The sequence below is a fragment of the Eriocheir sinensis genome, chromosome 4 (genome assembly GCF_024679095.1).
Source record: "Eriocheir sinensis breed Jianghai 21 chromosome 4, ASM2467909v1, whole genome shotgun sequence".
Classification (NCBI taxonomy): domain Eukaryota; kingdom Metazoa; phylum Arthropoda; class Malacostraca; order Decapoda; family Varunidae; genus Eriocheir; species Eriocheir sinensis.
This window is the reverse complement of record NC_066512.1, coordinates 19204564-19217414: the sequence shown is the minus strand read 5'-3', so window position 1 is coordinate 19217414 and position 12851 is coordinate 19204564. Positions and strand designations below refer to the sequence as shown.

Sequence of the window (12851 nt, the reverse complement as noted above, 5' to 3'; positions counted from 1 at the left end):
ATCAGCATCCCTGACATTATCATCATTTATAATGAACAACTAATTTAACCCTATTTAAAGTCTCTCTCTCTCTCTCTCTCTCTCTCTCTCTCTCTCTCTCTCTCTCTCTCTCTCTCTCTCTCTCTCTCTCTCTCTCTCTCTCTCTCTCTCTCTCTCTCACACACACACACACACACACACACACACTCACATTCACATCATTATATAATCAAACACTAGCTTCACTAATTAATAGTATCCTACATACATATTCCTGTACACACACACACACGCACAGTGTGTGGATGTGGATAAGAGTGGATGTGGAGACGGGACAGTGCGAGTGTTGCTCTTTTCCCGTATGTCACGACTAGGTAAATACACGCACACACACACACACACACACACACACACACACACACACACACACACATACACACACACTCTAATAGCTCAGTCAGTAAAATGCTGCACTGCCAGGCTTCACTGTCTGACAGGCAGCGGTTCGAGCCCCACTCAGGCCAGGTTTTATCCGCTGACTAAGGAGTAGTTAGTCCCCCCTTGAGCAAGGGGAATGGGGTGTGTGGTTTGTGACGTCCTGGCAGTACCCAGAGATCGACTAATGAGCCTTGCAGTTGCTCTAATTGAGAGGGTACTTGCTGGCAAGTGTGAGTCCAACTCGTGATTAGGTTGTGGTGAAACACACACACACACACACACACACACACACACACACACACACACACACACACTTTGTGAACTTATATGGTTTGTATTGAACATGTTGTAGTTTATCCTAGTAGGGTTAAAGGTAAGGGAACTGTATAAGCTTTACACTATCAGCAGAAAAGTCTTGAGTTCTCTTTATTTATTTCACTTATAGATATAGTACTTAACCATAAGAGATGAAGCACTTTAAGTATATATCTCTAGGACTATTATCCATTTCTTGGTATCAGTTTATCGATTGTTAATCTGCATGAATGGTAAGAACCTTTTTACACAACAGAAGAAACCATGCACATTGTCGTGAAAATACTTAGTGAAATGTTGAAACTGCATCATTGTTACCAATTTAGATGCCTATAACTTTGTCCTAGTGCTTCCCTATTGTGCAGGCATATATACCAAAGCTGAAAATCATCCAAGGCATTAAATTAATTCTTCAGAGGCCTCTCAGCCACTACCACCAATGTGCATTTTGCCATAAGTTAATTATTAGGTAAATAACTGTAATCACCAAAATTATGGAAGAAAGCTGATTGAGATGCTCATTTTGGGATTCCTTCCCTGAGAGATAAAGACAACTCAGAGTTGCTTTGGCTACTTTATTGTAGTGTCTTTCATGTGTTTTTTGTTATGTAGATTGACTCAGATTTCTATTAGAACAATTTACAAAAAAAAAGAGAGCCTCAAGTCTTTTACTGGTTATTTATATATATATATATATATATATATATATATATATATATATATATATATATATATATATATATATATATATATATATATATATATATATATATATATATATATATCTATATATATCCCATGTTACAAATGGGTCATTGGCTGTGTATTCCAAACTTCACAATAATATTTGATGTTGCATGTATGTGCCACAAGTTGTAAATACCATTCATTCACTGTATAGAAAATTATCATAGATTAATTTAATATTGTTATTTTTACTCGACCTAAAAGTTATGTAAGTTGTAATGAAATACTTAATAATTTGACAAAGAAATTTTTGTTCCACATCAGAAATTGTTTAACCCTTTGATAAAATAACTTGTAATTTTCATTGTTTTCTTTTTTTCCCAGAGATGACTAAAATATTTAAGCAACATTTTCATTTAGTAGATTGCTTTTAACTTTTATAGTTATTACTTTTATATTCAGAATTTAGGTAGAGTATTATGTCATTACCCGCCCTATGGAAAAAGACCCCAAAACCCACTTAGGTCTGGGGTTCCTCTGTCGCCAAGTGGGTTACCATGCATCAGGTTTGTTAATTGCAGCCTCAGTTACTGGCACCGGAAACTTTACTTCCATCTTTCCAGGCTAGATCATTTTCTCGTGCATTGCAAGACAACGAGATGAGGTGTAATGAAGAAGATTCAAGCCACCCCCTCATTATTTATGGAGGTAGAAAGGATGAAGATATTTCACATTATAGAGTATGCTGGTGTGCATGCAAGTGGCAGATTTAATTGGTATATGGATGAGGCAGGCGTTGTTCAAGATAATACCATGAAAGTGTGTGAGTTGAAATCATTAAGGGAGGGTAGGGGAAAACAAAATAGTTGGATGGGGTTAGTCCCTGACACTAAATCAGTTTGTAGACGCCATTCTTTTATTAGTTGAAGGTAAAAAGAGATGCTGCAATAGCCATTGTTTTATCTCTTGTGGGTGGGATGCTCATTAAGTGATTATTTCACACTTTCATATTTGCAGAGAGAGAGAGAGACCCTTAAAAAACTACACACACAAACCAGGGTGCGCCATACCGTAATAGCACGCTCGATTCGCAACCGAGATCCCAGGCTCAGTCCTCCCTTCTCTGGCTGAGTGGAGATGAATGGGTGGTCTTGCATCCACGCCCTTGTCCACCCAGTGAGTGCCTGCAGTGTGTCAGTGGGGGGTTCTGACCCAGTGTCGCGGTTAAAAAAATGGAGCTTGGCTGTGAGTAGTGTAGGGTGTTGAGTGCTTGGGGCTCAAAAGGGAAAAGTGTAGTTTGTCAGGGTTGTCGGCGTTGTGTTGGTCTGGACTCTAGAGGGTTGAAGGAATTAAACGTTGGATTAATCGAAAAAGGGAGCGTTGAAAAACTGCGATGCTGTATCTAGTGAACTCCACGAGACGCATTGCCAACCAGCCCAGCGTAAATCTGCATGAAAGATCCGAAGTTCCGAACCAGCGTACTCGCATTCACCGACGCACGAATCCCACTGACTGGCCCTCTGCCCCCACTTCAGTCCTGTAGCAAAGCTGGCAAGGGCGTTTGGACGGATATGGAGCAGGGTTGACCATAGCGCCGGCATCTCCACATAGCAGCAGCAGGAGAAGGATGGTGTGTCGTCTATATACTACACTTTCAAAGTTGGTGTTGAGGAAAAACGGTTGTTGCGTGTAAGTGGTTGTTGTTGACTGACGTACGTAGCTTGTTTGCGTCCTATGTAATGTGAGAAATGCGTAACTGCTACCCTTAAGAGTAATTGAAGCGACAATTACGGCACTGTATACTTAAGTGGCGTTTCTTGTGAAATTATTGACTTGTACTATAAAAGATAAGGCTGAAATCACAAAATTTTACAAAAATCAAGTAAATATAAGTATATCTTAAAACATTATTGTATATATGTAGATTCACCTAGGTGTGGATTGGGAAGGGCGAGGGAGGGGAGGAAGGCGGGCACGTCAAACTACACTCGACCGACGCGAACCAGCAGCCAATTTAGTTGAGCCAGGTCCCAAGCAAAATGGCGTGGTGGCGGCGAAAAGGACGTTCGTTCATTAGCTGATATCGTTAATACGTGAGTGTCGCCTCTAGGAATTTATCTCCATCACTTATTTTTCGAGCAATTGGTCAATCTTCGATCTCCATCAATCATCATTTCTGAATGTTCCAAGCAGGCAGAGGAACATGCAGGCAGGGGCGGTGAGTGCTGCCCTGAGTGTCCTTTTACGTACCCGGAGTTCGGTAAGTCCCCAGACACTGGCATCATGATTGCATCCTTTCATACGTTTATGTTATATATGACAAACCATTGGTATCGAAATATTATACAGCTAATATATCGATAATTTTGACAAGTGAGAGATCCATGACTTTGTTTTCATCTGTGTTGAAGAAGAGGATCAATATAATTCTGTCTAACATCCTATTAAAAATGTTTTATAAACGCACATACTTATTTGTAGATGAGGGGTAATGTTGTTTATTCATCAAATCTTGTGGCATTATTTAATTAATATTATCACGGAAAGGACCTTTCACCCTCGTCACGGGCCATCTGAATATCTGTGCAAATCTATATAAATTCTCTCTCTCTCTCTCTCTCTCTCTCTCTCTCTCTCTCTCTCTCTCTCTCTCTCTCTCTCTCTCTCTCTCACACACACACACACACACACACACACACACACACACACACACACAGTATTATGAAACAGGTATCTGACCTGACGCAGCATGACCACCACCAAGCGAGGAGTGTGACCTGTCGCTTAAGATGTCGCCTTAAGATGTGGGACAGAGATCAGAACACGCCTCCCGCTGTTCTAACTCATCAGAGGTTTTCTGGCGGGTTCGAGTTCATGCATCATTTCATCATGATCGGGTTCATTACCTGTTATAGTTCTAGATTTTTTTTTATCCTCAGAAAAAAATCGATAAATATAGGAACTTAACAGCTTCACTAAAAGTTCGCATAGGCCTACTGTTTCAAAAGTGTTTCTTCGAACTGTTATTATCTTTGTATTTCATTGTTAGTTATTTTAGCTTTATATTCCATTATTAAGTTTTTTTATTTGTCTTTCAACAGTGAAACAGTGAAGTAGTGACTGGTAAATTTAGTATAAGCCTAGGAGAGTAAAACTTACACCTCGACACACAACCTTGTTTTCAGTATTTCGAAACTTTGAAAACTTGTGTCTCAGCGAAGAAGACGTGATGAGATTGAGATGTAGAGATCAAGATGTTCTAAAGACATGAAATTATACCCCAATATGTTGCAAAAATCAACAGAAGAAAAAGTTAGGCAAGGACGCCGGCGCGCTACGTACTACGTTTACTGCACCGTTTTCATTTTTATTTAGATTATGAGAAAATAACGTATCTCTGTGTGTGTGTGTGTGTGTGTGTGTGCGTATATATATATATATTTATATATTTATATATTTATATATATTTATATATATATTTATATATATGTGTGTGTGTGTGTGTGTGTGTGTGTGTGTGTGTGTGTGTGTTTATATATATATATATATATATATATATATATATATATATATATATATATATTTATATATGTGTGTGTGTGTGTGTGTGTGTGAGCGTATATATATATATATATATATATATATATATATATATATATATATATATATATATATATATATATATATATATATATATATATATATATATATATATATATATATATATATATATATATATATATATATATATATATATATATATATATATATATATATATATATATATATATATATATATATATATATATATATATATAAATATATATATATATATATATATATATATATATATATATATATATATATATATATGAACTATATATATATATATATATTCCATGAGCAGTTTGACAAATTAACTACTGAGATGTTGCTCACTCCTCTATATACGCGTGTTACAAGTACGAAGCAATAGTAGTAGTAGTTGTAGTAGTAGTAGTAGTAGTAGTATAAAAAAAATGGTAGTGACAGCACCTCTGCTGGTGGCGACTGGCGAGGCGTGTAGTGTTACGTGAACAGCAGCAAAGAACGTGACGCTCAATCCGCGCTGCCGGTGCCACCTGACTTGGTCCCTCGCCCCCGGCCCCTGTCAGTCGGAGTCTGCTGCTGGCTTCCCTGACCGGCCACCGGGAAGCCTCAAGCTGCTACCACTCCCTCTACCGTCTTGCCTTTGTTAGCCTTCGGCTTACTTTGAATCTTATTCTCTGATAAAGATTCTCTTGCTCAATACTTTATCATGTCAATATCAAGTAAATATTTTATGTAGACTGTAGCCGCATGGGTTAATTTCCTATAGTCTGATTTATCTAGCTATCTAGCTTATACAAGGCTGTTATGGTGTTTATTTGTTCTTACAAATAAGAACATGCTGTGAAAGCTTGGCTACTACCCATAAGCATAGTAGCTCAGGTGTGGGTGGTGCCCTTTGTCGTTTTTATTTTTTTTATTTTTTATTTACATGTGGCCTACAGCGCCGGTAGGCTAATCCATATGGGCCTGATGGTCGGCTCGAGCCCGTCATGGCGCAGGCAATTGTTTACAGTGGCACCATTGTTATTGGCTCATGCTGCCCCCCGGCCGGAGCTCATTCTTGATTTTATCTTGCATGCACTGTACAGTTTCTTCTAGAGTCAGGGTTGATAGGTGGTCTTCAGGACAGCATGTGGGCAGTCTTAGGCCACTCGGCGGTGACTGAAAAATCCCAGGTGATTAGCGGCGGATTCGAACCCACATCAGGACAATGCGCCGAATGTGGGGCCGGCACGCTAACCACTCAGCCACCACCTCCTGAAGATCTTATGGAGTGACCTGAAAATAAAAATAATAAAAAATCATTTACCTCGAGCGTTTCGTATCGTCTCCGCCGTTTTTCCCCTCTTAGACGCTAACCACTTACAAGGGCCTTTTCCGCCCTCACAATCATGGCCTGCATCTTCTATATTCAGAGGGGATTACACACACACACACACACACACACACACACACACACACACACAAACCCTTTAGCACAGAGTTGGGTCAAAGGCTCTATGACTCATCAGCTCCCCTTATATTACTGACGGTCTTCTACCTCATGAATTCCGCCGTAATGACGCATCTTTTTCTGTCTCCCATCAACATCTTGCTAACGTACTGTTCTGATATTGCTTGGTGCATACTTTCACCCTTCCCGCGGCAGCGCTACACGTCTCCCTACTCTAGTCTCTAGTTTACCTATATGCGGCCCAATTCCCTTATGCAAGACATAACCAACGTCTATAATAATTACTTCATACCTTTCGCTGGTACCTATACTCTGAAACATTCTTCCTTCGTCCGTATTTCCTCCTTCCTACGACTTGAACGCTGTCAAGAGGAAAGTATCAAGAAACCTCTCAAACCAAATCTGTGAAGTGCTGTAGCGTTTTTTTTGTTTTTTTCTTGAGCTGTTTCCTTTAACACTATTAGACGCGATTACGTATGTGCAGGGGATGTTTCCATCAACTAAATGTCTACTTGATTAGTTTCGTTCATCCAGTAGGTAACCTAGCTATTCGTCAACCAGTTTATCTCCTTTCTGATCATGAATTCGACCAGTTTATACCCATTGCTGCGTGTTCTAACATTTATTATCAGTAAAAGTACTTTATCTAAATCGTCCTCATCAATCCCCTTAATCCTGTATGACTCAATGAATTTTAACGTATTAAGGCTACCATACTGTCGGGGTAGTAGCCCTACCATATATATCTCCATTAACACCTATTTATGCTTTTTTTGTATCAATTATTAATCTTATTATAATTATGCTGTTAGTAAACAGAAGATTCTTTAATTATATACTTCTTTACTGATTGTATCTCAGACGCCTAAACTAGCGGCCCAAAAACTTCACTTCTCCCAACACGAGGAAAAAACGTAGGCTAGTGAAGAAGAGCTGGCTATTGTAAAATACTGGAATTTAGATTTATCACGGCATCATGCAAACTTGTGTAGACTACATTAGTGGAAGAGGCATAGGTAATGAATGAAATACTAGCTGTCAGGCAAGGGAAAACAGTCGTTCGCGGATTCACCAGTCATTGGGTCTTTAAAAGTAGTCTAATAGATTATAAAAATAGAGGTATAAACACACGCATCCTACCTCCCTTGTGTGTGTGTGTGTGAGAGAGAGAGAGAGAGAGAGCGAGAGAGTTCCGTAGTGCAGTCAGTGGTTGACACGCCTCTATTCCCGGGTGGTGTGCAGACGATGGGCAGTCTGTTAATCCGTACCCCCTGTTCACCCAGCAGTGTCCCAGGGTGTCAGGTAGGGGATGTGTCCCGCCTTCCGGGCGTGTGCGGATGTGAGGTTGCATTCGTACTCTGAGATCCGTCTCCGAGCTCAATCGGGGAGGGTACTGGCTGCCGATCGCGAGTGACGAGTCTATCGCGTGTTCAGACCATGTTGAATTACACGCACGTGTCAAAAAAAAAAAAAAAAAAAAAAAAAGCGTGATAAAATGTGATGAAATACGGGATCAACTTAAGAGCTTTAGTCAATCTTGTAAAAACACAAAATCGTAGGAGCAGATAGATAAGAACACACACACACACACACACACACACACACACACACACACATTTCCAGTCAGTGTTTTGCCAAAGAAATAGATGGAATTGTACGAGCACTTACGGGAGCAACACCCTGCATAGATAGATTTAATTAGGAGTAATGAATAAGAAGACAATCACCAAAAGGCCTTGTAAATGAAAAGAATGAGGAACATGTATAACCTATTGGTGAAATGATTAAAAAAGATAATTAAATCATTCATAAGATCAACACTCGAAGCAGCAGTGGGCTAGTCCTATAGAACCCACACTTCATTAAGAAAGCATGTCGAGATGATCAAGAAGATAAAAAAAGAAAACAGCCAGAAGATTGGTGCCAAGCCCAAGAAAAAGACTTGAGGAACTACTATCAAGCGATATAATTATGCTATAATATGAATGCGTCGAAGGAATTATAAAGCTTGACATAAAAAGTCATCTTGAAGAGGGTATAAAAAAAAGCTATATGAGAAAATATTGAAGGCGGCTGTGAGAAAATTTAGTTTTCCAGACAGAGCAGCAAATCAGAGGAATACTATGCTACTGGAAGAAGTGCCAAAAATTTCACAGTTTGATAGATAGATATATGATAATGATAAAATAGTTTTAAAAGACGGGCCATTACTATTAATCTTGTACAAATCGATAGATAAGAATTTGATAAGAACACATACTACTAAATCGAGTGATTTTAGTTAGGAAGAAAGACTTTGAAAATACAGTTACCAACATTAGAAGACAGATGATAGGATCATTTTATGTATGTCAAAAGAAATGACAAGTGACATACTATTGAAAATATAGTAACCTAGATAGTTACGCTCAAAAGTTGTGAGAAATATCGACTTTCCAGACAGAACAATCGATCATTATTGTATTACCAAAAAAAAAAAAAAAAGGTTCAGAAGACGGAGCTTGACTCAATTCAGTAAAAAAATACAATTAGGAGGTAAGAACATATAAGAACACGCACACTACGAGTAGGTATATAGTGTGCAAGAACCTGTTATTTTTTTCATTCTTAATTAAAATTGCATTTGCGTCGAGGAGAATAGCTTGCATGGTCATATTCACAAATAAATTCGACTTCCCTGCCACTATTTTTCATTGTATTGAGAATGAGGCCTTACTAAAAATGCGTGGGTATGAAATAAAATATATGTATAGTTTTATGACTAATTTACAAGTTGTGCTGTAGGTCTACTCATGCATATCAAGGAATGGGTGAATTCAGCTGGGTGTTCACCTGCTGGCTGAGCCTCCCTCTCCAGGTTACCACAAGGAAATAAAAAGGTAAAAAACAGAGTATGAAGGCGCGGACACGAGGTACGGCAGCAGTTACTATAAGCATTTTACAACAGACAATGATATAAGGGTGTCATATGCCTGTGTGAAAAAATAAAAATAAAAATAAAGTATCTGATGACGTATATAGCTACAACGGTATCGCCCCAGTTCTACGGTTCGACATGGGAATTTTTTGTTATGAGGTTATATATAGCGGTGCCAAGTGGAAGACCTAAGCGTTATGGGGATTATAGTTTGGTTTTGGGGGTTACAAGAACATTATATTGGAGTTGGGTAATTAAAAGTGGTGCTGGTTATGGCGTTGATATAGAATATAGAAGATAATAAAACTACGGTATACAGGATTATTGTTTTTTAGTAGCTGGTGTGAAATAGAAGAACTAACCATTAAGGGGATTATACTTTGTTTTTTGGGGGGTTAATAAGAACATTATATTGGGGTTTGGAAATTGAATGTGGTGTAAAGATTTGGGGTTGATAATAAAAATATACAGGAGATCTTTTTAGTAGCCAAGCTCGTGCCAGGTGGAAAATCTAACCATCATGGAGAATATACCATATAACAGTTTGGTTTGGGGGTTAGAAAATTAAATGTGCTGTAAAGGTTTGGGGTTGATATAGGAGCAAATAAAACTATAGGCCTACTGGAAATATTTTTAATAGCTGGTGTCAAGGAGGGAAAAAAATAGCCATTATGGAGAATATAGTTTTATCGGGGGCTTTATAAAAACACTACATTATATTGGAGACTAAAAACTAAAATGGCCAGTGGAGGATATAGCTTGGTTTTAAGGCTCACAAGTACATTGTATTGAGGTTTGGAAATGGTTACGTGGCGTTAGGTATGGCCAATGGAGGATATATTTTGGTTTGGAGGGTAACAAGAACACTATATTGGGCCGTGGAACACTATGATTTTGGGGTTATAAGAAGAACACTGTACTTGGCTGAGGAACACTATATACTGGAGCCTGCAAATTAAAAGTGACGATAGTGCTGGTTTTGGGATTAACAAGAACATTTTATTGAGCTCTGAAACACTATATACTGGAGTCTGCATATTAAAAGTGGCGTTAGGTATGGATTTTGGGGTTAAGAAGAAGACTGTATTGGGCTGTGGAACACTATACTGGAGCCTGCAAATTAAAAGTGGCGTTAGGTATGGATTTGGGGGTTAACAAGAACACTGTATTGAGATCTGGAACACTATACTGGAGCCTGCAAATTAATAGTGGCGTTAGGGCTGGTTTTGAAGTTAACAAGAACACTGTATTGAGCTCTGGAACACTATACTGGAGCTGCATATTAAAAGTGGCGTTAGGTATGGATTTTGGGGTTAACAAGAACACTGTATAGAGATCTGGAACACTATACTGGAGCCTGCAAATTAATAGTGGCGTTAGGGCTGGTTTTGAAGTTAACAAGAACACTGTATTGAGCTCTGGAACACTATACTGGAGCCTGCAAATTAAAAGTGGCGTTAGGTATGGATTTGGGGGTTAACAAGAACACTGTATTGAGATCTGGAACACTATACTGGAGCCTGCAAATTAATAGTGGCGTTAGGGCTGGTTTTGAAGTTAACAAGAACACTGTATTGAGCTCTGGAACACTATACTGGAGCTGCATATTAAAAGTGGCGTTAGGTTTGGATTTTGGGGTTAAGAAGAACACTGTATTGAGCTCTGGAACACTATACTGGAGTCTGTATATTAAAAGTGGCGTTAGGGCTGTTTTTTGGGTTAACGAGAACACTGTATTGAGCTCTGGAACACTATACTGGAGCCTGCAAATTAAAAGTGGCGTTAGGGCTGGTTTTGGGGTTAACAAGAACACTGTATTAAGCTCTGGAACACTGTACTGGAGCCTGGAAATTAAAAGTGGCGTTAGGGCTGGTTTTGGGGTTAACAAGAACACTGTATTGAGCTCTGGAACACTGTACTGGAGCCTGGAAATTAAAAGTGGCGTTAGGTATGGCCATTGGAGGATATAGCTTGGTTTGGAAGGTAACAAGAGCACTGTATTGAGCTGTGCAACACTATACTGGAGCCTGCAAATTAAAAGTGGCATTAGATATGGATTTGGGGGTTAAGAAGAACACTTTATTGGGCTGCAAATTAAAAGTGGCGTTAGGTATAGCCAATGGAGGACACATTTTCGTTTGGAGGTCAAGAAAACACTGTATTGAGCTCTGGAACACTATACTGGAGCCTGCAAATTAAAAGTAGCGTTAGGGCTGGCGCGTGTACCGTAGTGGCCCGTCAAGTGGGGGACCCGCGCATGCGCCACTAGACGCCATTTTCATTCTGATCTGTGAGAGAGAGTGAGTTGAAACATGACGCTATTTTGCTAATTCTGGGCTAATTCCTGTTGCTGATCCACCGGCGGGAAGGATCATGGTACACCCGAATAGCCGTACTGCCGGAAAATCGTTGTCGCGGGGCGCTGGGAGGAGCCGGGCGTGTTGAGGCGAGGCTGTGGTGCGAGATAAGGTGTGCAATGGACAGGTTTCGAACGATTTCCTGTTGAGTAGTTCATGTGGCGGCCTTCCCACGCCAGGAGGAGCCGTGCCGAGGTGTGGTGAGTGTGTGGAGGCTTCCTGAGGGGGGCGGGGCGGGGCGGGGCGAGGGTGGCACCAGCAGGCAGCGGGTGGCACCAGAGGCGAGGCACTGCACCGCCAGGATGCCTTTTTTTTTTTTTTCCTTTTTTTTTTACGGGGGTGTTGGGTGCCTGGGGCGGGGTGCAGGGCCAGGGCGGGGTGCCTGTCCCCCCACGGCCCGCTGCAGCGTGTTGGCACTCAGGTTTTGTTGTAATGGTTCAGCTGTCATTTTTTCATCTTGAGGCTTAATGGGTCAGGCTGGTTATTGATGTTGCAGGGCTCCATTGTGTGGGTCCACTGCAGGGCTGGCAGGAGGGAATTGGCTGTTGCTTCCATCATGACCACTTCAGTTTATTGACTGGTGGAAATAGGCTTCACAGGTAGTCAAATATTTACACATCATTATGTATTGTATGTTTTTACATCAGACCTTATTAAATACAAAAGAAATCGTGTAAAATCTGTATTTATCTCTCTCTGAACATGTATAGATAGATAGCTATTTAGAGGCAATGGGATTAGCATGCTGCTTGTGCCACCTCTGTGCCATATGATCATAGTCACACATTATGATGAGCAGCGGGACATGTTGCTATTCTACATTAATGTGGAGTGTTACTCTACAGAAAAGTTAGGATGACTTTTGTAGTCATTAATTTACACATTGCCTTGTAACTGGTTTTACTCTAGAATTACACCCAACTCCCATTGGTGGTTGAGCCTTTTTTTCTGATAAATTTAATGCACCAATCGTCATGCTGATGACTTAGTCATGGTAAATTACTAATTTCTGAGATTTGAACATTAACTAATTAAGCCACAATAGGTTACTGATTTACGGTGATGGGTTACTATTTTAGTGGTGATCAGTTGCGATCGGTTACTTTTTAATGAC

At 39.8% G+C, this 12851-nt stretch overlaps 1 protein-coding gene across 8 annotated transcripts in view; it reads left to right on the top strand.

Moving 5' to 3' along the window:
• Nucleotides 1-11595: 11595 nt before the first annotated feature.
• LOC127009416 (serine/threonine-protein kinase Tao-like) overlaps nt 11596-12851 on the top strand; it is a 36967-nt gene continuing 35711 nt past the window's right edge. For 6 of the 8 annotated variants that reach the window (XM_050882555.1, XM_050882545.1, XM_050882536.1 and 3 more), the window contains exon 1: nt 11687-11849. The gene's annotated coding sequence lies outside the window, so the exon portion shown is untranslated. The other 2 variants (XM_050882528.1, XM_050882520.1) reach the window with 2 other exon arrangements.